At 40.0% G+C, this 25,266-nt stretch overlaps 1 long non-coding RNA gene across 1 annotated transcript in view; it reads left to right on the forward strand.

Annotated features, from left to right (window-relative positions):
* Positions 1-25,266, forward strand: part of LOC134756903 (uncharacterized) — a 203,783-nt gene that overhangs the window by 518 nt on the left and 177,999 nt on the right. The gene's annotated exons all lie outside the window — the stretch shown is intronic.

Consider the following 25,266-nt stretch of genomic DNA (forward strand, 5'->3'; position numbering starts at 1 on the left):
CTCATTACTTTCTAGGATCAGCACATGGATCGGCTCTACGGGGTGTCAGACTCAGTGAGTCAGCAAAGCAAAGTGGCTGGGCTGAGACAGTGAGACAGTGGACAGTCACCCAGAACAGAGGCAGGGCTCATACACCAGCAGCCGGGGAGGAGAAGCTGTGCAGAATCCACATCAGAGACATAGACCCAGGGGCATCATTCTAATAGAGGGCTTCCATTTTTGATATTCTTCTTTGTTGTCTGGTATGATGCTTAATCAGTGGAAGGTTTAAAGGGAGGGTGTGGGGGTGAGTCTATTTATTCCTTGTAATATTTTTCCACCAATTCGAAATAGACGAATTAGTTCAGACTATGACATTTTGGCTGATGCAAGCTTATTTTATTACTTATTTTATTATAGATCAGAGTAAAGGGTTAAGTCATTTAATTCAGGTCAAATTCTAAAAGAAGGATATTACTCAACTCATAAACTATATAATCTGCATCAAGAAGAATGGCTTTTATCAACAGCAATCAAACTCCCTTATCCAAAATAGTAAAATCTTGAGACTTCCAATTTTAATGTAATATTTTCCATTTTAAATATGGATAATTATTTGTGCTAAGTAGCTAAATATAACCAGAGACATTAATGGACAAATGATAATAACACAAATAATATATTTATAACAGTTAGCATTTTTAAGTACATCATTTACCATATTATAGCCACACTGCAGAGAAATTTATTTTTAATGGATGCTATCTTCGTAGCTCCCCTAATTCTGAAAAGATTTTGTTTAATCTTTTTAGCAACTCTAATTAGTTATTATCATCTTCATATACATTTGTTAATTCAACAGATATTCAACAGATATAGCTATTATAGTATAAGAAATTAAAACAAAGTGATGAGAAAGACTAATCTCAGGGGAATGGAGATCTTTGGTCAGGATATGAAGGGAAGGGCTCTCTTTCTAGATGATGGGTTTCCAGGTACAAAGAGATGTGAAGATGTGAAGATTGTTCCAGGGCAAGCTCCAAGGTGGGCAAAGTGACTGGTGATGGTGGGGAGAGGGACAGGAGGGAGGTTGATGAGGTTAGCAGGGGCTAGGTTATGTAAAGCCACGTGGGTTGCGGTGGAGAACTGAGATGAGAAAACAGAGACATTGAGAGGCATTAAGTCTTGTTTCCAAGGCCACATTGCTAACCGGGAGTGGTGGCAGGTGTCTGTAATCCCAGTTACTTGGGAGGCTGAGGCAGGAGAATTGCTTGAACCCAGGAGGTAGAGGTTGCAGTGAGCCGAGATCGCGCCACTACACTCCAGCCTGGGTGACAAGAGCAGAACTCTATCTCAAAACAAAACAAAACAAACAGAAAAGAACTGAAGCACAGCTAAGCCAGATAAGAATTTATCTCTATCTCTAAGTGTATCTCTCTGTCTTATGTGTATTTCCTGTATCTCAGTTTCTACATCTGTGTATTATCTGTCTATCTATCTATCTATCTATCTATCTATCTATCTATCTATCTATCTATCATCTATCTATCTTTCTATCTCTCTATTATCTATCAGCTACTATGTGCCAGGAATTGTAGGCTGAGGAGATGTGACAATAAACACAATTGCCAGAGTTCCTACTCTCATGGATTTTTAATAAGTGCAATAAAGCAAACTAAAATAGGGAAAAGGGATGTAAAGCAAACTAAAATAGGGAAAAGGGACGTAGAGTAAAAGGGTGCTTTTGGGGATAAGATGCTTTAAACAGAGAATATCTTTGAGTGGAGGCAGGAATCAAGTGTGGAGGCAGACATGCGCTCTGTGTCTGCGCTAAGATAGCTTTGTAATTAGCATTTTCTAAATACAGGAAAACATGATTGTCTTTATTGGGTAGCGTGAAACATGCCATGACTATCTTGAGGTGTGTGTGTGGTGTGTGTGTGTGTGTGTGTGTTGATCAAATCCTTTCCCAGACCAGAAAGAGCAAGAAAAGGTCAGCCTAAGTTGTATAAACAAAGAGGATTTGGAGGCTTCAGGTTAATACAGTTTTGTGGGGTTTAGAGAGCCATGGAGGCGGTGTTCATAAAAATAGAGAACCCAACCAGACAGAAGTTTGTGTGTGTTTGAGACATGAGTCTTTGGTGTCTACACACCAAAAATCAGTTATACCTGGAGAAATAATTATGACATTTTCAACAGAAAAGTATTTAGGCGTGGTTAAGATCTGACCCCCACAAAAGATTGAGGAAAAATTGATGAGTTCAGCAGCAGCCAATAAAAAGTCATGGGAAGACTGAATGTTGGAGTTTAGTTACCTTTGGGTCTGAGAAACTGCATTATATTCCCATAAAAGACTGAAGATTAAGCCATATTCCTCTCTCTGTGCATTATATTCCTTCTTTTTTCTTTTTTCCCTGACAGAATTTTAGTTGCTTGAAAAGAATTAACATAGAGCAGAATTTTGAATATGGCTAGGATTAGCTATTGTAGCATAAGGTAAGTGGGAAAGAACCCCTTGTCATGTTGAGTTTTTGGAATGTCTAGACATGAATAAAAATTAAAAGGTATCATTGATTGTTTTTGTTTTAATGAGTATAAAGTGAATTGGGCAATTCACAGGCTAACTCCAACCATTTTGGGCTTCCTAATGACTAGGGCCAAGATATTTCAAAGAGTACTAGGTGATTTATTGGGTCTTATGCAATTATTATTCCAAGGAGAGAGATGTAGTGTCCTTGGCTTATGGGTCTGGAACCTACTCATGCATCTGTCTATCCAGGCTTCTGTCCATGCATCCAAGAGGCTTTTATGGAGCTCTGTGAATGACACAAAGATGAATCAGGCATGCCCTCTGTTCCCAAAAAGCTCACAGCCCAGCCACAGATGAGGAAATAGAGAATTATGTTTTTTAAAGTAGGGTAAGTGTAGGATGGTGGCAAGGGTTAGATGTTTTGGGATTGGGGCTAATGATCCCAAATTGGATTAGAGCACCTGGTAACAGTTTCTCAGAAACGCTGATGATTATGTTCATCCTAGAGAAGAATGTGTGGAGGTTGTGCAGACACAGAAGGAAGAAAGAGGTTTTCCAGGAAGAGGGAATTGTACAAGCCTGGGCAGAGGCACAAAGGGGAGGAAGAGCAAGACTCACTCAGGGAATTGCAGAAAATTGGCATGACTGGAGTCCAGACTACATGTTTGGTCAGGCAGTGGGGTAGGTATGGAGAAGGAAAGAATGGCCAAGAGTGAGAGAGTCAGAGTATTTGGGATAGAGTTATGAGAGGCCTGGGGGACACTATAATGAACTTGGATTTGATGCTAGTAGCTCTGAGGAACCATGTATGTAATTTAAATTGAAGGTGTCTCACTAAGATGATGGAAGTTGCATTGGGCTCCTATGGGGTGAGTAGAATTCTATGGCAATTTTTTGCAATAATTATGGCACAAGAGTGAGGCCAAGAGTAAATGATCTGGAGTGTGAGAAGCCACTTAATTCTTTGTATGTTGGTCCTTAAGGTGTAAGCATCCCTTTCATGGACCTTTTGTAGGTCCAGCGAATGACCTCAACATGAAACCTTGCAGATAATTTTGAAAGAAAAGGAAAAAAAAAAACTCTTCAATCATGAAAAGGTCTCCATTATATTTCCAAGCTATGTGAAAATTTTTATTATATATCAATTACTTTGGAAACATGGCCATTGCGTGACACTGTTTCTCATTCATGAAGGGAACACTTCTGTCTTGAATCCCTAGCGGTGCCTGGTGTAGTGCCTGAGACAGAGAAGAAGCTTAGTAAATGTTCAAGGTATTGGTTTGCTAATGATCCAAACCAAGCTGTGTTTGGGCCCATTTGAACATTTACTGAACCATGTTGTTAAATATAAGGAATGTCAGTAATAACCACAAAAGTAAGTCAGTAAAGACAATAGAACAATGTCTTAATAGTTATCATCTACTGAAGATCTGCTCTTAGCTAGGCATGGTCACAGGCTCTTTATGCCTCATTTCACTAAATCCTTACCATCCCCACACTGTGTCTGTTTTATTATCCCCCTTTACAGTTGGGAACACTGAGGTTAACTGTGTTTACTCAACAATCTCAGGGTCACACAGATGCAGAGTAGAAAAGCAGGATGTGATCCTAGGACTAAAGGCAGACAAAGTCTATGCCTTTTCTCTCCTATTGCAGTTTCCACATATCAGCAGGTACTTCCTGTGAAAGAGGAAGCACATTTGTTCTCCTGGCTCCAGAGAAGAGAAAGCAGACTGGCGGCTCTCCCATGAGGGAAAGAGGAGAACTTTGACAGGAATTTACGACCACCAGGGAGAACAGAACTAACTTTTCTGTAAGGCTGTGGCCACCTACCCCTGAAGATGAGATGCTGATGTAGAAAATGGACAGCCATCTCTTAGGGGATCTGAAAAATAATTTCTATTCTGGTTGGAAAAATTAAATACATTCACTTTATCTTTATGATCTTGAGATATTCCTTGGATAGTAACAACAGCTCCTGACATCTGGAAACTATTTCATTTTAGACAAAACATTTGCATGGAGAATCTAATATGATCCCACGTGACATTCTTTTTGGGACAAGGTAGCTGTTGCTCAGAGAAGCAGCAGGACTTGTCCAAGGACACACAGGGTGAATGAAAGACTTGGCAGTGGGACCTGGGTCCAATAATTTCAAGACCAGTGCTCCTTCACCTATGCATGTTGTCTACTGGAGTGAAGCAAAAATATGGGTCTATAGGGCAGTATTATGCAGAATGAGTAGTTTCTTTCCATTATTAGCATAAGCCATACACTGAAGCTATTTCTGAGACAGTCATCCTTTTCTATGTGGGTCAATGTTCCTGCAGCATGGACTTCCTTCTGGGAACAAAGCATCCTTTAGGATCTTCCTTAATCATCCTCATCAGTGTAGTATGTTGCTTCCTGTCCAACTGTGCCCCATTTCCATAGGCAATTTATCTGTATCCATAGAGACACCAGAGATCTGCTTCTTACTTCAAATGTTTCATATCTAGGTTATTCTTCCTGACGTGTGAGTCCAGGGCACAAGTCTAAAGCTCCCACTTACACAGCCCAGAGGGACTGAGCCCTGCTTTCCACAGTCAGGTCAGGAGCACACTGACTCCTGACTGTGGAAAGTTTGTCTGTGTGCTAAGTGTAAACAGATGTCCCCAGCTGCCAGATCCTTTGGCCATATGAGACCAATCACCAACTCTACACAAACATGCATCATCAGGCTAAAATCTGAAGGTGCAATGAACTCACCCTGCTTCCCATAGGACAGTGGGTGAGTAGAGGCTGTGGGGAGTTTGGTCAGAGCAGTCCATCTAAGGGCAAAATTTGTGTGGTTTAATGATATGAAAGTGGTGAAGCGGGGCCAAAGGAAGTGCAGCTCAGAGTTAGGATAGATACTGGTTCAATATCATCTGGACACTTTCAACCCTGTACACATGGGGGCACTAAGGTTTGGGGGTAGAAGTGACTTCCTCGTGATCTCATAGCACTCTAGTGATTCCCTCAGGGTTTAATCACAGATCAGAATGCCCAGGCCAGTACTCATTCCATTATGTAAGGCTGCCTATGACACTGGCTTTCCCTTGAGCTTCTTCATGTGGAGTCCTTGCATCTCTTATATTTTAAATCCTGGCAGTTTTGGATTGACTTTTCTAAGCCATGTGAACTTTCCTAAAGGATAAAAATGATGATGCCATTGATTGTGGGTTAATATTAGGTTAGCCTGGATGTTCTATGTACTTAATTGTATTAATAGCCCTAACGTACCATGAAGTAGGTCTTCTATTTTAAAGAAGAAGAAGCTGATACTCAGAAATGGAAAGAGGGTTGCCTAAGGACACGGCTTTTAGATGGCACAGCCTGAATTCACATCAAGACAAGTTCCAAAGACATAGTTTAAAGAATCAACGAAGTTATACTGAGGCATCTGATTGACAATATAAGATGGCTGCATGATTAATATTATTTATTCACTTAAAAGAATTTATTGAGCATTTATTATGTGTCTGGCAGTATATGTGTTTTCAAAGTTGAGCATGACATTATTCTATTAAGAAAACAGTGTAGTGGTGGAGTTGGAAATACAAACAAACCCCTCATTTATGTTGAAGCAATTGTTAAATGGATGATTGATCAGGTATAATTGGAACAGAGTAAAAGGAGTGCATTAGTTTGTCTAAAGGGTAAGAGATGGTTTGTCAGAAGAGGTGACACTTTTCTATCAAACAGGTGAGGATGGAATTCAAAGCAGAAGTTGACAGTCTGTTTAGAGAAGTGAAAACAGAACAAATTATGGAATTGTGGAATACTTATGGAAATACAGGTCATTAGGTATTGTTAATTTGTTAAAATATAAGCAGGGAAGCTAAAAAGATGATATTAAATATACAGGTTACAAGGACCTTATAGGTTTTACTAAGGGAGTTAGAATTGTTCTCTGAGGGCAATTGGAAACCATGGATTGGTTTTAAACAAAAAACGCATGATGGACATATTGTTTAGGATTGGATTTGATTGTTAGTAATGTGAAACTCTAAATTAATACTGGCCTAAAAACAGTAGGAATTTGTTTTTCATGTAAAAGTCTGGCGTTACATGGTTGAGGATTAATATGATGGCTGTTTAGGAATTCAATATTTTTTCAACCATCCCTGTATGTGACCCTCAGACTCACATTCTAAACCTATAATCAGGGCAACAAGGTGGAAACAATGGTAAATAAGAAGAGAGTTACACAGAGGTACCAGTGTTCTTTTAAGGAAGGTCCTCAGAAGCTTGCACAAGACACTTCTGCTTTTATCTTATACACCAGAACTTAGTTACATGTCTACACTCAGCTGCATTAAAGGTTGGGAAATACAGTCTTTGCTCTGGATGGTCAAGAGCCCATATAAAAAAATCAGGCTTTGTGGTTTTCTGCTAGAACTGAAGGATGGATATTGAGGCAAGTTATCAGTAAGTATTTTCATATTAAAGAGATCACTTTAATAGCTCTGTGGAAGATGGACAAAGATATAGGGAAGACACTGAAGATATGAGACTGAGGCTGGTGATAACCATGAGGCTGGGGAATGCTTTCCCTTTCAAATGACCTAGGCTTTGCCCAATTAAGGAAATTACTGTCTTAGAGTTACTTCTTTTCTATTGAGTCAGAGGTAGATATATGTCTCCTTCAGCAAATGAGTCATACCCAAGGTTGAGTAAACTTGTTTAGATATGCAGAATGAACCACAATATGAACCTGGTTTGGACTGTATCCTTCACAGACTTAAAACTCTGCTCATCACTCTAGTGTCCTCAAATAGCCAGATCAGATTTTTTATTCTGATTTTCTATAGAGCTAAGATAGGTAAGAGGAAGTTTCTATCCATTTCATTCTGGTTAGCTGAGTTAACATGTTTTGTCTGTTAAATATTCACGGAATTAGGATAAGAACATGAGTTTTAGAACCAAGAAAAATGGGAATGAAAAACTCAGCTCTGGTACTAATCCCAGGTTGTCTGATTTGTGAGTTAGTTCTGATCATCACCACACCATATGGCATCCTCTGGCTCTTGGTTTACTTTTCCCTCTTCCTTAAGCTGTTCATTTTCAAGTAACATGGGGAAAGTCACATCAGTCTTATTGAGTATCCCTGAAAAATGGAGGCAGAAGAATGGACTTGATGATAGAAGAATTTATTCTTGGGCACTAAGTGTGCTCAGCTGGCTATGTCTACCTCCATACCTCCCCTTTAATATTCTTCTCCTGGCCCTACAAGTATGTCCAGGGCCCTATAAAGGAAATAATCCAGCATATGTCTAATGTTGGCTCACCCAGTCCTCATCAGCTTTGAGCCATCTCACTTTGCTTCTAATATTCCTAAAGCCCCTCTTCTTCAGAGTCCTTACTCCTCTATTTTACTTAGTTTCTCTTGATTCTATATCATGGCTTCATTCTTCTCTACAGTGTTTCTAGGAATACGAAAGAGTAGGGATGTTGTCTGAAAACTCCAAGGTTGAGATATAACGTACCGTTTAATAACAGAGATGTTGAAATCAAACTGGTATGAATTTACATCTTTCCCTTACTACTCTTAATTCTGGACCTTAAGTAAGTTGTGTACCTTTTTCAAGTTTCCTCATCTGTAAGAAGGAGGATAATAATAATTCCTATCTTGTATGTTATTGTCAGAATTTAATGAGTTAACAAATATATGTAATATATATGTTTTATATATATACACATTTTGGTTTAGTGTTTGGCATATAGTTAAGTACAAAATAAATATTAGCTATTGATATTAATTTTGGGGTTGGAGGTCAAGAAATAAGGCTGGAAAGTTGGGAGGCTCCATTGTGAAGAGTGACTTAATGATTAAGAAGCTGGATTTTGGGCAAGAAAAAAGAGGGGCTTTGGACAGGAGAGTGCATTCATTTTCTATTGCTGCCGCACAACATGAAACTTAGTGGTCTGAAACAACACAGACTCACAGTTCTGGAGATCAGATGTGTAACATGGTAGGCAGATTGCATTCCTCCGGTTTTGGGGAAGCCGTACCCTTCTCAGCTTCTAGAGGTTCTCCATATTCCCTGGCTGGTGGCCAAGGATATTCCGAATTCTGCTTCCGTTGCCACATCTTTGTGTCTGCCTGACTCTACTGTGTCTCTCTCACAAGAACTTTTGTCCAAGATAGTCCAGGACAATCTCCCCATCTCAAGATCCTTAATTTAATTACATTGGCAAAGTCCCTTTTGCCATGTAAAGTAACAAATTTGCAAGTTCTGGGGATTAGAATTTGGGCTTTGATGGAGGACATTTCAGCCTACCACAGAAAGTAACATGGCTGCCTGGGGATTTTCCAGGATTGCTTGTGAGATTAGAGTTAGGAAGGCCAGTTAAGACGCTGCTGTGAGAATGTTGTGGGGAATGTGAATGTAAGCATTAGGGGCAATCAGGACACTGGGGAGGAATGGCTGCTGAAGAACTAAAATCACCAAGACTTGGCTAATAAGATTAGGAGAAGGGCTTCTTTCTAGATTTCTAGCTGCAGGGACTTTCAGCTAGGGGATGGTGGTGTCAGCAGGAGCTGGCAAATACCAGGGGAGGTGACTGACACATTGACTAAGGCTTTCTGAGAAATCTTGCTTCCTGTAGCCTGCAGCCATTCGTTATAAAACACAGAGAGCAGTCTGGCCCAGAACAGAGTTTCCCACACTTCACTCATTCTTAACAACTTTTTCCAAATCTGTCTTGTTAATGTTTCAATTTCTGAATATTTTTCTTTAAATAGACTCCAGTAAAAGTAGCTTCATCCTAAGCAATTAGTTTCACAAAACCACAACTCTGATATGCCTGGATATTTGGATGCACATACTATTCATACATACTCATTAAAAAGGAAATGTATTTTTCCATGCACCAGCTAAAATTATTTCTCAAACCATCAGTGCTAAGCAAACCACATATATGCAAATGTCGGGGAAATGACAAGAACACAGACTGAGAGATTCAAACCTAGACTTGAGTGTATCACTTGAGTCCCTGGACTTTTATTTCCTCATATGTGAAATAAAGATAATGTCTAACTTATAATAACTTAGTTAGATAATTAGTGTATGGAAAATGCAAGGTACCATATCTTATAACAGGAACCCAGCCTATTATATGCATTTATATTGTTGAATCTTGTGATGTTTTTTCCTTATATATTAAATAAGTCAGTCTTTTCATAAGACCTGCCAGTTAATTTTGATAAACACACTAGGGAATTCATTGTCTTTGCAGTCTAGGTGGCAAAGCAATTTTACTTACTGTTTTTTATTACCTCATGAGTCTTCTTTACTTCCAGGGTACTTCTTTACTTCCAGAGGAGGTATGGAGGTATGGAGGTAGACATAGCCAGCTGAGCACACTTAGTGACCAAGAATAAATTCTTCTATCGTCAAGTCCATTCTCCTGCCTCCACTTTTTAGGGATACTCAATAAGACTGATGTGACTTTCCCCATGTTACTTGAAAATGAACAATTTAAGGAAGAGGGAAAAGTAAACCAAGAGCCAGAGGATCAAGTGACCGCGAGGGGCTTAGGGAAGGCATTCATCCCTGTTGACTGTGCTAGGAGAACCCTGGGTCAGGAGATGCTGGACTCCTGGGGTAGAAAACCTAGTTCTTTTCAAAGATTTAAAGTAAAGGTTTGAGATGGAAAGCACTACTGTTTTCTGGACTATATTAGAATCATTCCTTGGCTCATGGCTCTGGATCATATTGCTTATAAAATACCAGCCTCGTGACCCATTTGAGAACATCACTGAAGGTCCACAAGACAGGACCAAATGGGTTTTAAAAAACACCCCAGGGTCTCTCCCTACTGAATCCCTACCCAGTCTAACAGAATTAGACTCAAAGCAGCATTTGCAGAAGATAGCCCTGTTTGCATGAGCTTTCCAATGATACATCTGGTTTTCCTTTTGAAAAAGGCCCTCAAACCTCATAAAACTGAAGTCCTTTGATTCAAACCACAAATTCCTTATAGCTAACCTCAGCAAAACTCCCTACGCACTCTGAGTACTTAGTCCCTGTAACCCTTATTCCTCTTTTCTCTTCCCTCTTCATTAAGTTAGTGGGAGCCAAGCTTACAAGGATAAATCTGATTGTTTTGTTCAATTCACTTCATATTAATAAAAATTATAGGTCATTTTTCTGCCTTAGACCTTTGCTTTAGAATAGCTACTATTTATTAAACTCTAACTATGGCCAAGTACATTACATAGCATCCCACTTAAACTTACAACAGGCTTACAAAGTAGGTGGTATTTTTCCAGTCTTTCCAATGAGGAAAGAGAAACAAGCAAACAAACAAAAGTTATTGTTTCATTGTCTTACTGCTGCTAGATGATAGGTCTAGTAATTCAAATCCAGTCAGTATAACTCCAAAGCCCTCACTTCTCAAGTTTGTCTCTCTATATAACAGATTCCTAAGAGTTAATTTTCAAATATGATTTGATATTTTAGCAATTCCTCATTTGCCTCAGGCAATTGTTATCCTGATTATTGACTTCACGGTGATGACAATTATTGCTACTATGAATAACAGCTCTTATCCTCTAAGTGCTATACTGTGCATTTTACATACCTTGAATACAATAACTTCTTGAGGCAAGTATTATTATCTCCTTTTATAAATTTGTAAACTGAGATGCAAAATGTTTGTTAACATTTCCATGATCACAGAGCACTGAATTAATGGGAATTGCAAATACTAACAAAAAGGAAAACTTTGTACATGCCAGCACTTTTGAAATATATTTTACATGGTTAACTCATTTAATCCCCACAACAACCCTGTAAGGTAGATAGCATTATCATCTGCCTTGCACAAGTGAGGAAACTGAGGCACAGAGAAATAAAATGATTATTCAAGGCCACGCAAGATAATCAGTGAAAGAGCTAGAGTGTGAATCAGCATGGCCTTGAGTCTGACTCAGAGCTTGTTATCACAGCACCATGCTGCCTAACTATCTGACTGCAAAGCCTCTTTGCTCTGGGCAGGTACCTATGTGAGTGAACTTGAAACTCTATCACTCATTCCAATTCTTTTATTCACTGGTGATCTCACTATGTTGAAAGGACAGGATTTGATGCATGCCGTGTCAGTGGTGATCACTGTTATTGAGATAGATTTGCATTGATGTCTGGGAGTTTGGACTGAATGTTAATAACATACAAAGGTGACCTGCAATAAATATACAGCTCTGTCAGAAAGCTAGAGGTCTGCTTGGCAGAGAGAGTCATCATGGATTGTGGCAGATTCTCCTTCTGTCAAGGCTTATCTGAAGGCTAAATAAATCATGCTGGAATCTTCTGGGATGTTGGAAGAGAGGAAAAAGTATGTATTGGATGGGGGTAGGGATGTGGAGGAGGTTCAGATGGAAATGGAATATTGATTAGAACAAAGGTGAACTTGATGTCAGCCAGTGTTCTTTTTAGAAATGAAGGGCCAGGAATGGAAGTTAAAAAAGAGAAATATTTTCTTTAATTGCAGGCATAGAAATAGAGAAATCAACATCTGAAGAAATTCTAAGTGACACACTGGGCTCTAGATAGATGTTACTCTATGTTTGATTCTCAATTTTTTTGATGTAATGTTTCTGCAACTATGAAGATGTAGCTACACTACAGCATAAAGTGAACTCCTTCACAATGAAAATTTATTTGACACATATTAATTGATAACTGACAGCTATAAATTCACATTTAGATTGACTTCAATATAAAATATTCACTTAAATTGCTGTGTAGTCACATTTCTTAACTTTCCCAACTTTTCAAGTATAAATGATGCCTGATGTTTGGCATTAGTTTTGAGGATTCCCAAGAACAGCTGTCTATACCAACGTTTAAGAAGCATCTTCATAGTGCAGATTTATAGAAAGATATCCTCCAGCAATACAGAGGCTATGTGATTTTCACATAGGCTATGTGAAGGTGACAGATATTTGTCACCTATGTTATGTCAGGCACTGTGCTAAGTGTTATATATGTAGCATCTCATTTAATAATAACAACTGACATGCAGAGTTGTTATTATTAATCCCCATTTTATAGACAAACGTTTCCAGGACTCTGAGTTATATTGCACAAGGTTCCTTGATGTTCTACTCATGCAGCAGAATTTGAAAACCAGTCTGTCTGACTTCAAAACTTGTGTTCTTTTACCAGACCACCATACGCTGCCTCTCAGAGTAAAGGAGAGAGGAATCAGTGAGGACAGCTAAGTTGGGAGGTCAGGAGACTCTCTCTCCTGGAAGAGAAACACCGAACTAAAACAAAACCATGAAGTTCAGTGTTCTAATTTAGAACATCAACCTTTGAAGTCCCATATGCTGGCCTTTGCTGGGTATAGAATACGAGCCATCTCATGCTCTAAGATGGCTGGTAACCTTTATCTCTTTCTTCCAGGTTAGAAAGTTAGCTGTTTCTGAAGGCATTAATCTTAGTGAGAAAATACATCATACATTGTAATTCATTATGCCACACAGTTCGTTCATTCATTCAAAAATGCTTTCTGGTAGATTGACTGAAAAAAGTAGCACTGGTTTTTTTTTTTTTTTTTTACTCTTCCCATACCCATTGCAATGTGACATTGCAGATTTTTTATCAAGAGGTAGTCTGTTTCACCATGATTTTAATCTGGGCTCTCCTTGTATCTTGTTTTGTCCAAAAGAAGGTGGCAGAAGTGACAATGTGCCACTTTTGATTGTAGATTATGAGAGGCTTTACATGCTTCTGTTTCTCTCCCCTGCTCTTGCATCCATCATGCTATGGGAACAAAATCAGGCCAGAATACAGGAGGTGAAGAGAGACACATGCACACAGCCACACACAGAAGCAGAGCTGCCTGATTGAACACAGCTAATCTCATGTTCATGAGGGAAACCAGCAGAAGCCGGAAGAGCCACCTAGCTAAGCCTGCTTTAAGTTGCTGACCCACCGAATTGTGAGCTAAATAAATGGCTGCGGCTTCAGCCACTAGGTTTTGGGCTGGTTTGTTCTGCAGCACCAGATAACTGATATCTATTCGCTAAAATGCACTTGGGTGCCAACATTGTGGCATGCTGTGGGGACATAGAGGTGATTAAGTTATGTTCCCTGTTCTGAAAGAGCCGGCACTCCAAATAGGAAGTCAGACATGTAAACAAATGACAACATGGCAAGTTATGGGATTAATCAAAGTAACTGGTGAACTCCTTTTAGTAGGAATAGTTCTATTTCCTCTGTAAAGAAACCACTATGATAGGGAGCACAGTACCAGTTGGTTCCAATAATTCTTGTGATAGTGTCATCCAAACCTCAGACTGCATCAGTGGTCACTCAGCAAGGAGCCTTGAAGATTACCCAATGCTATTTATATCTATTATATGATCCTCATTAAGTAACCTCAAAGGGGAGGCAGGAGCTTGGAACCAGAGCTTTTTGGAAGAATTTCTTTAAAGGGATAGTATTCTGTGATTAAATTAGAAATAGCAAGATACTTGGGAGTACTGATTAAAAATTTTAGTCTTTTGGACTTTTGATGACTGAAAAAATTAGTAGAGCTCTAGGCTCCAGAAATCAGGAACTTGCTGAGTATCTCTTTTTTTTATTTTTCAGAGAGGAAACTATGGCAGCTGGCAGATAGATTAGTGTAAAGAAGCTACACTTGGGTTTGAATCCCAGCTGAGCCACTCAGTTACTTGATCTTTTGCTGGTTCCTGCATCTCCATACATTTTGTGGTGCTTATGTCTAAACAGGGATAAAGATATTTACTTTATAAGGTTATGATGAGGACTAAATGTACCTGGCACATAATTAATGTTAATACTTTCCCCATTCCTTCATTTTTAATTCTCCTTTGCTTTCTGCTGCCATTTTCTACTTTTTTCAAAAGAATCTGTTGGAGCCCCAATACATTAACCTTCATGAAATTGGGTCCTGACCATCCGTGAAATGGATGAGTTTGAACACTTCCCCAATGTCGGTCTGTAAAAGCACATTTTGAAAGTGGCTTTGAAGGATTGTTTGAATAATAAGATCTATTCATGATCACAGAGGGCCAAGACAAAAGGCTGAGACAAGTCTGTTTGGAGCAAACTCTGCGTGGAATGTCAATGCACATATTAGAACCCAGCCTGTCAATTTGGTCCACGGAGAGAATGGTGGTTTTATGACATTATTGGCACCACAATCTAACAACTCTCAACCGGCTGGGGCATTAAACATGACGAAGGACATAGCTAGATAGACTACCCTAGATTTTTTTTATTCAAAGGGAGCACATGTAATGTTCTCATGCAAACCAGAGAGGAAGTGAGAATTCTTTCATCTTCCTTTTCTTTGCTATTAACCTCAATCACATAACTCTTGGGTTAATTTCACTTCTATAATGAGAACACCAAACAGAAAACACATGTGAGAATTAAATAAACACAGAGTAGAATGAAGGCCGAATCTATGGAATCTATCAGGACTTGTTTACAGAGAAGGTAAATTAACAATTTCTTGGAGGCACAGTTTTCTTACCTGTATGATAGAAAGAATCACTGTTGGAATAGGCATGAGTGTTAGGGATGCTTCTAGAAAGCCTCTCTACTAGCATACTTTCTAGTCTCAGGACCTTTGCACATACTGGCTCTCTATCTAGAGATCCCTTCCTTGCCAAGATGTTTTTAGGTTAACTCCTCAAATTTATTCTGGCCTCTTTCCAAATGTCATCTTCTCACAGGGAACTTCCTTAATTATCTTATCCAAAATTGTCATCCTATTACCATCTACCTCCTCATTCTGGTTGATTTTTACATTGGAGCATCTATCTGATATTGTATCATATATTTACATGCTGCCTTATTAATTGTTCGTCTCCTACAATCAAGTGACAGTCTCACAAGGTGGGGACTTTATCTGCTTTGTTCACTTCTGTGTCCCCAACACCTATAATAGTACCTGCTACGTAGGAAACACTCAAGCATTTGCTAAATGAATGAATAAGTAAATAAACACGCAAGATTGTTTTGGCACCAAAAATTACAGCATATAGTAGGCATTCTATAACTGTTGGTAGAATTAACGAGTGTGCATATCCATCTGTGAGCAGAATTAGGGAATCACCACTCTCCAGCAAGCCAGTGTCTCTCTCACTTCGCACCCCTGCAGATTGCATAAGGAATGTCCAGACACTTTCTGTTTCCAGAATGATGTAATGTGGAAGGAGAAGACCTGCAGAACATGTTGCTCACAGACGAGACAGATGATCTCATCCCCTTCCTGGGCATTCCCAGGCTTTGCTATTAAAAAAAAAAAAAGCTGCAATGTTCAATTCACAGGTGGCTGTTTAGTCCTCAGCCGTTTATTGGCAAAATACTTTAACTCATCTCTTAGCTCCCTGATGGCTGGGAGGAGGAGAGGAAAGTCATGTCAGATATCATCTGGCCTATTTCTTCAGCCAAATGGAATAGATTTACCCTGAGAAACTAGGACATAAAGGGGGAGAAATGCATTTTAGCATCAGCCACAGGGGACAAGCTGTGAGCAAGGGGTGATGGGGGAGTTTAAAAAACAAAGTAAGCAAAGTGTTTCATTGACACCAGAGAGCTGAGATTGTTCTTGGGATTACTTCAAAAGTCTAGAGCCTGAAGAAATGTTGTACCCAATATCCCTCATGTGGCTCATTTTTATTTAAAAAATCCTTTAGTTTTGATGTCTGTGTATATATTAAACTGATCAGAATTTCAATTTATAGGTATTTATTACTCTATGGTTTATAACACATTTCAATACACAGGTCTTCACAAAAGTCCTGAAAGTGAGGGGTATGGAATGATCCCCCTTTATAGTTGAGGAAGCTGAGTTTCAGAGAGGGGAGGTAAATTAAGCAAGATTGCGCAGCTAGAGAGCAGCGGAGTTGCCATTGGAACTCAGATCTAGTTATCTCTAAGTGCAAATCTCCAACCAAATCTTCAATTCAAGACTTAAAAGGTGACCTGCTTGTCAACTACAGTGTTTGTATGCCTCAAAGGTTTCCCATATCTCTTTTTTCCGTGGTTAGCTACTAGACACCTTATTTCAGATCTGGGGCAGTCTGGGATGGCAAGTCTGTGCACAAATCAAGCTGAAGTCCAGTTGGATGTCTCCTGAACAATTAGTAGTTTTGCACCAATTTATTAATAAGCCAAATAGTACTGTCGACTCCACCCTCCAAACTCGCCCCTCCTCTCTTTTCTATCCCCTTCCCACCAAGATGTTTTATTTATTTTTTTTTAGAAGTTGGTGTTAGCAGCTGGTCAAGTCCTAAATACAAAAGTCATCCTTTCCACAACCATGTTTCCCATCCAATCCATGATAAAATTATCCAATTTTCATTGCCAAAATGCACCTTGACTCTGTCCCTTTTTCTCCATCTTTATGGCCACCACCTTAGTTCAGGCCACCAATCCTGAGCCTTAGGTTATTACATCTGCCTCACAGCTGCCGACTCTCCTTCCACTCTTGCTTCTCTCATTCATCATATGCAATGAACACAAGAGCAGGTGTCTTTGCATACACCCATTTTTTTGTGTGCTTAACCTCTCAAGGCATTTTGATGCATTTACAAAATCCTGAAGCCTTAACGGGACCATAGGCTCGGCTTGATCTAGCCCTTGGCAACCTTGACAAACTTATTTGTGCCCATTTCACACTTGCTTATTTTATTCTATTCCAGAAGCTGCTGTGTAGAGAGAAAGCTTTTTCTTCTTTTTTTTTTTTTTTGAGATGGAGTCTCATTCTGTCACCAAGGCTGCAGTAGTGCAGTGGCACAGTCTTGGCTCACTGCAATCTCTGCCTCCTGGGTTAAAGTGATTCTCCTGCCTCAGTCTTCCAAGTAGCTGGGATTACAGGCATGTGCCGCCATGCCCAGCTAATTTTTGTATTTTTAGTAGAGATGAGGTTTTGCCATGTTGGCCAGGCTGGTCTTGAATTCCCGACCTTAGGTGATCTGCCTGCCTTGGCCTCCCAAAATGCTGGGATTACAGGCATGAGCCAGCACAGGTAGCCAAGAGAGGTAGCTTCTTGAGAGTAAAACACACCAAGAAGAAAGTAGAGCTTGGATGCTATGAGAGAGTGAACACTGGCGATATTGTTTGAGGCCCTGAGTGCATTTATGCCTTAAGTGCTGCATTGAGTTATTGAGCCAATATATCTTTTGCTCTGTGTTTTTTTTAAATCAAAATCAAGTTGATTTGAGTTTATTGTCACTTGCAACAAAATATTTCTGGATTTCCACAAATTCACAATCAGTTGGGGAAAAGTCGATATGTGAACAGGTAAACACTGAAAATAGATGGTTTGTATGATACAGGTGGACATGAGGGCCTTTAACCAGTGTGGGGGTTGGGGTGGGGGAAAGTGTCCACTTCCCTCCAGGAGACAATATCGGGTCTGAATCTTGAAACATACTTAGCAGTTGACAAGATGTATCTATCAACCAGAGGATGGCAGAGAGACATTCCAGGGAGAAAAGAAGGCATGAGTCAAGGCATGGCGTGAAATGGGATGATAGTTTCTGGGAACTACAAGTCACTCATCCTAGCTTTAATGCAGCCTGGATGGTGAAGGCAAAGGGAGAGATACTACAGAGAAAGGCACAGGCCATACTGTGAAGTGTCCAGTAGTTTGTCTTAACAAGATAATGTTATCCTGGGAATTTTGAGAGAGCATTGAGAAATTAATTTTTCCACTTTAAAAATGAACATTCTAATCCTTCCCCAGCCTATCTACCATAAAAGATGATGGTGAGGGTCTCTTAGTAAAATGTCTATGAAAATGCTTTGAACCAGGTATAAATTGGCTAATTATACTATGGAAAACAGAAACTGGAATATGTTTGACATCTTCTAGTTTCCAGGCCCTGGACAAGGAGAGAAAATCTGATATGGTTTGACTGTGTCCCCACCCAAATCTCTTCTTGAATTGTAGATCCCACAATTCCCATGTGTCATGGGAGGGATCTGGTAAGAAGTAATTGATTCATGGGGGCCGGTCTTTCCCATGCTGTTCCTGTGTTAGTGAATAAGTCTCATGAAATCTGATGGTTTTATAAAGGGGAGTTTACCTGCATAACTTCTCTTCTCTTGTCTGCTGCCATGTGAGACTTGCTTTTCACCTCCTGCCATGATTGTGAGGCCTCCCCAACCACGTGGAACTGTGAGTCCATTAAAACTCTTTCTTTTGTAAATTGCACAGTCTCGGTTATATCTTTATCAGAAGCATGAAACGGACTAATACGGACTCAACACAGAAAGGAGAAGTTGAGAGGATGTGTAGGTGGGTTTTGTGTCCCATGAGATTTCAGTTCCTGGCAGTGAAGACCTCAATGGTGGGGGACCCTTGGAAGTTGGGCCATATCCTTGTAGTGAGAGGAGAAAACACTGCTTGTGTACTTAGCCTATTTCACAACTGACCAGAGCAGGGCCTGCTCCCTACCCTTCTGTGCCTCCCCGTTGCATCCCAATAACACGATCCCAAAATAGTGTTTCTGATTCTTAAGGTCAAACAACTTCAGTGGTCAGGAACTTGTTCCCAGAAACTGTTTCCCTACGTCCCTTCTTATATTACTTCCTGTATGTGTTAACACTCTCCCCACCCAACCCTCGGTCATTATATAGTTGAACAAAGCCAAGAGTATGCCACAGTGGCAGGTTCGCACATAGTCAGCCCCAGCTTCAGTGTGGGGACATGATTGAATTCTCGGGGGCTTTGTAGCCTGGAAAGCAGGGTTGTAATTGACAATGCACCAGGACAAGCATTTGTTCTCATGGGGGGTCTCCCATCTGTGAGATCAAGAATCCTAAAGCCACATTTTTGGCATCAGCCTCCCTGGACCATTCAGTATGACCACTAAGTGTTAGATTGACTCTGGGCTGATTGCTTCTGCTATTTAGTGAGTTGAGATGATGAGCCTGAGCTCTGAGATGTTGCAATATGGGTCTGCCCAAATAAAACCACTTAGGATTGTCACAGGAAACAAAATAATGTGCCTCTTCAGTTTAAGGGACAACTTGGCTACATTTGGAATTTAAAGAGTCTCTCTTCCGTTTCTCAGTCAAGGGTACAAAGTGTGTTAAAGTAATATGAGATGCTTTGGCTAAGTATTCAATTATCTCATTCATTTACTCAACAGTTATTGAGAACCTGTTCTGTGTCAGAAATGGTGCTAGGACTTAGATAAGCTGAATAAGACACTGCCCTGCCCTCCCGAAACTTGCCATCCAACAGTGGTGTTGAGCAGTGGTGCTCACTCTCAACCAGAAGATGAAGGATTCCATTTCCTTTCCAGCTCTGCCACAGTGCTGGGAATACTTGACTGTAAGGTGAGAGCTTTTTGTTTACAAGCATTCCATTTCAGCAAACAGGGGAGTATCTTATAATCAAGGCATTATAAGTCCTGCGGATTTAAACTTAATCTCTGAATTGCTTTATATTTAATGCCACAAATATTATTCAGAAAAAATATATGAACCCATTAAAAATCAGTGCAACGTCTGGATATATAAAGAGGCCACCTGGCTGGGTGCAGTGGCTCAGGCCTGTAATCCCAGCACTTTAGGATGCCGAGGCGAGTGGATCATGAGGTCAGGAGTTTGAGGCCAGCCTGGCCAACATGGTGAAACCCCATCTCTACTAAAGACACAAAAAATTATCCGGGCTTAGTGGTGGGCACCTGTAAAGAATCATTTGAACCTGAGAGGCGGAGGTTGCAGTGAGCCGAGATTGCGCCATTGCACTCTAGCCTGGGCAACAGGGTGACACTCTGTCCCAAAAAAAAAAAAAAAAAAAAAAAGAGGCCACCTGACCAAATGTTAAGGGAGGAGGCAAAAATATTTATTAAATTTTGTAATTATTCCTGATAGACTGCATTGCAGAATTCAAGAATATATATGTCTACAAAATGAATTAAGCACACACAATGTTCAATTGTTAGGCAAATTGTTATTTGTGGCTTGCCGATTAACAAAGAACTAGACCTCAAACAAATCAGATGCATCCAAAGTACTGGAGCTCTGCAAAGCTGTTAGATGACTTATAATGGCTGGAATCTGATATCAGAAGTTTATATAAAATAGATTCATGAAAACTAAGAGTTGGAAGAAAATGCAATCATATTGCATTAATTGAAAATGCAATTAATATTTCTAATTTTATGACTTTTAATATGTGGTAATTTGATAAATATCATAAGTGGACATTTTATTATTTCATCCACATTTCTAATGTTTAACTATATAGGTTAAACAAAGAGACAAACAACTTGTTGTCTTGTGCTCGGGCACCCGTGGTAGGTGGCTGATATAGCTGGTTGGTTTTCACAAATGTAATTCCATCTCTGAATCTTGGTGCTTTCATCTAGGAAATGAAAGTGATGAAGTGCCTGCTTCCTCTCTCATTTTCAGTCATGGTACTGTTCAAGGCAGTATGCTATGGAAAATTGTACATCTACACATTGGCTTTGAGTTTATTTAATAGCATAAATATTATTCAGAGAAAATACATGAAACCATTAAAAATCAACCTTAGGGCTGGATATATAAAGAGGCATGTTTCCCCATTTTATTCCTGGCTAATTGAGTTGGAAAGCCTCCTTAAACAAACAGACCTCCAGAACTCAGCAAGGCCTGCCCCTGCTCCCAGATTCTAAATGCAAAAAATGAAGAATATTTTCTTTCTCCCATTTGTTGTATAGATTTAGAATTTAGAAGACATCTCAGAAGGAAGAAAATGATGGGTGGCGTTCTGATAACATTATCTCCTCACTGATGTTTTGTTCTTGCCGCTGTTCATATGGAACACAGTATTAAGTGTTGTGTGAGGAATGCAATTACGTTTAAAAAAGGAGGTGTAAGAAGCTATTATAGTTTTGAAACACGTAAAGGTGTCTAAACTCACTTTTCTCTGAGTCGTGTTGATCTGCCACATTAGCCGTCCCCATGGATTGGACCATCCCATGTGGTCCATGAAATCTCCCAAGATATTTCCTGTCAAATGGCCTCTGCCACTGCTATATTTATTTATCTTATTCTACGAGACTAAAAACATAGTTCAGCTATTTAGATGGGCTCTGACTAGCTATTACAGTCTTCATATAACATGATTAGATACATCTGTGGAAAGGAACGCATGGTGAGAAAATGTTTTATTTTCTCTAATTACTGTATAGTGTTCAGAACAGAACTTTGGGTGTTCTGGATTTGTGTTTGGCCCATAGCTGCTGCTTTTCACTGGAGCAGGAAAATAATGTTTAATAGCTTTGTTTAAAGGTTTTCGCTTGTTCCAAACTTGTTGCTGTAGAGTCTATCTCAATCTGTGTGTATTTAAGAAAAAAGGGGAAACAGGCTGGGAGCAAAATTGTGTTCTGGTCTCCACCCAAAACACCCCCTATTTTTTTTCTTTTTTTTTTTTGCAAACCATGAAAGCCTTTTAAAAGCTGCTTTGATTAGCTTCCACATCACTCCCCCCAACATAGAGTGAGATGCTGGTTTGTGGCCTAGGATGAGAGAAAGGGGAGCCGGGACTCTCACGGGACAGCTTGGCCACTTGAGTCTTCCAAACCCAATAGGCTTTACTTAAATCAGAGATGCACTGGAAGGAAACCAGGGGCCTTTTGAGCTCTTTACCCATCACTAATTCTGGCTCCAGCTGTACTCTGACTCGGATGATGAAAGAGGCTGAAAGCAGCAGGACTCAGCAAGCATTCTGGACTGGATCTATTCAGGCTGCGTTTACTCACTTTGCATTATGGGGTTTCCATGGCAACAGGCACATGTTTCAGCATGTTACATGTAATGGGGATGTACCTGACAGTCTTCCTGGTCAGGAAAATCGGATCATGTGCCGTTTCTTCCCTGGTTGTCTAAATGGGCTCTACCATGAGTCAGTCTCCCTTCCTTCCATATGATACCCACAGAGAAAGATGCTGGAAGTCAGTGTCCAAGATCCTGAAACCACCATGGAACCCAGTGGAGACATCTGAGAATAGAGTCTGCTCCAAAGACAGCTGGCATGGTTGCAATACATCAGAAACTGAGGCTGAGGCTCCTTCCCTGCTCTTACTTGGCTCCTGGCCTTGGCTGGGCTTTGAGGGCCATGAAATGAAAAGATTTTCTGGATATTGGCCATTGTGATTCTGTTCCAAGGACTGTGATCCATGAGGGAGCTGGTACCAAAGAAAACTCCATGCGTGAGCCTGGGATATTCCTCCCCTGCGATGTCTGTCTATTGCTCATATGACCAACCTGAGAGCTGAGTGTTTACAGTTTATAGGATCATGGAGTCATATTCAAAGTCAATCTGGTTTAGTATATTAGAGTATGAAAAAACATCCACTCTCTTTTTCTTCCATTCGCATTGACCATAGTCCATAAAATAGGACCCCGCATCATCTAAGAAGTTTCAGGAAGAAAGTATTGGTTCTAGCTGGGTGTGGTGGCTCACGTCTGTAATCCCAGCACTTTGGGAGGCTGAGATGGGCAGATTGCCTGAGCTCAGGAGTTCGAGACCAGACTGGGCAACTTGGTGAAACCCCATCTCTACTAAAATCCAAAAAAAATCAGCCAGGCATGGTGGTGCCTGCCTGTAATACCAGCTACTTTGGAGGCTGAGGCAGAAGAACCGCTTGAACCCAGGAGGTGGAGGTTGCAGTGAGCTGAGATTGCGCCATTGCATTCCAGCTTGGAAAACAAGAGTGAAACTCCGTCTCAGAAAAAAAAAAAAAAAGAGAAAGCATTGGTTCTTTCTAGACTTCTCTTTTACTCATCCCCACAGGAGAAAGTTAGACTTCTCTGATAGTGACAAGAGTCTGATTTTCATCTGTGCTCATTTCTCTGAGAGTTGGAGAGAGTATGCTGAAGACTGTGTGACATGTGTCTCTCTTGACTTTGTATGTGTCTTTGTGCCTATGTTTCATACTAGACTGCACTTTTCATTTCTTTTTTTATGTAGTTCAGGAATATCATTTATGGATAGTTATAATAATTGAGAGTTTAAAAACCAGTAGCCCTGAAAACAGATCTGATCCAATGGTGCATTTTTGTCTCACTCATAGAGTGACTGTAAGGTTTTGCTTTGAATATTAAACTTTAAGTATTGAGAAACTTTATAATAAAATCCTGAATTTTAAATTTATCTTGGAAGATCTGGCAACATGAGGTCTGCAGTAATTAGCAGGAAATGAATGCAGGCTGCTACCCTGGATGAGGCTGGGCTCTCCAGTTTGCCAGACTGCCTTCTGTGCCCACATCATACATCTACCATCCTGGCCACTCCAGTGCACGCTGGAGTATGTGATTCCAAGAACAAGAGGATGTGTGGGTGACACTAAGCGAGATAATTCCTGATTCTCTGTTGAAAGAGGTTTGTGTGTTAAGTTTGTGTGATGTATGACCTGTCCTTTTGGGTGGTTTTTGAAGGCTGTACAGGAAGCCAGGTTGCCCATAAGGCTGGCTAGGGTAATGCATAAGCTGCAAAACCAGCTTCCCCAAGTCAAGATGCTGAGGTCTCATTATAATACCAGATGTCTAGGCACTGCAGAGATGGCAGACAGGAGGGAGAGGGCAGCTTCACCTGGGAAGAACAGGGAGAATGGTACTGAGTTGGGCTCTTGAGCGTGAATGGGATTTCACCAGGCACAGACAGAGGAGAGGAAGCTTTCAGAGCAGAAGGATCAACAGGTGAAAAAAAAGCAACTATGAAGCACATGAAACTCAAAAGACTATAAATGCTTTGGTGTGCCTAAAATGTAGGATGTGTGATAGGGACCTGGGAGAGATGAGGCAGGTAACAAAAAGTCCTTTTCTGTCAATGGAAAACTACTGAAGGTTATTTTTTAATCACTTACTTATTACATCAGTGATGCACAATTACATTCTCTTTGAAAGGTCTAAAACATTATAGATAAACTTCTTCTTGACATCTACCTCCTAATCCTTATCACCTCTTTGTCTACCTAGAGTAGAGTTTCTCAGCCTCGGTACTGTTGGCATTTGGGGATGGGTAATTCTTTGCTGGAGGTCTCTCTCCTGTGCATTGCAGGATGTTTAGTAGCATCCCTGGCCTCCATCCACTAAATGCCAGTAGTACCACCCACCCCTACCATCCACACACAGTTTCGATAGCCAAGAATGTTTGTAGATATTGGCAAATTTCCGGGGAGGCAAAATTTTCCCAAGTTGAGAACCACTGACCTAGCAGGAACTAGTGTTATCCATTTATTGATAACATGGGACCTATGTTTACATTTACCTGTAGATATATTTACTAAGGAAAGCGTTCTCTTTTCTTGTTCACATAGGTACTGTTATTCTATATGTATCTCTTAACTTGTTTATTCTCAAGCCCATGTATTTGGGATATCTAAAAATGCTAGTACCTAGGAAGCTGTCGGGTTTTGTTTTGTTTTATTTTTGAAATGTGGCATAGTATTCTGTGTAGGGATATATAACCATGTATTTATCTACATCCATGTTATTGAATCTTTAGCTTGTTTGCTTCTTTTATTTTTCTTTTTTTTGTATTTCAAATAACTTTGCAATTAATGTCCTAATACATATTTCCTTATGTTGCATACAGAAGTCTGCATCAGGAGTATGGGGTAGACTTGCTGTTATTCATCTTCAAAATGACTAAACCATTAACTAGATTCTTTGTGCTTCTCAGAGAAATGCTTCTTTCCTATTGAAAACAACCCTAAAGGGAAAGGAAAAAGGGGGACAAAG

This window comes from Gorilla gorilla, chromosome 13, assembly GCF_029281585.2.
Source record: "Gorilla gorilla gorilla isolate KB3781 chromosome 13, NHGRI_mGorGor1-v2.1_pri, whole genome shotgun sequence".
Taxonomy (NCBI): domain Eukaryota; kingdom Metazoa; phylum Chordata; class Mammalia; order Primates; family Hominidae; genus Gorilla; species Gorilla gorilla.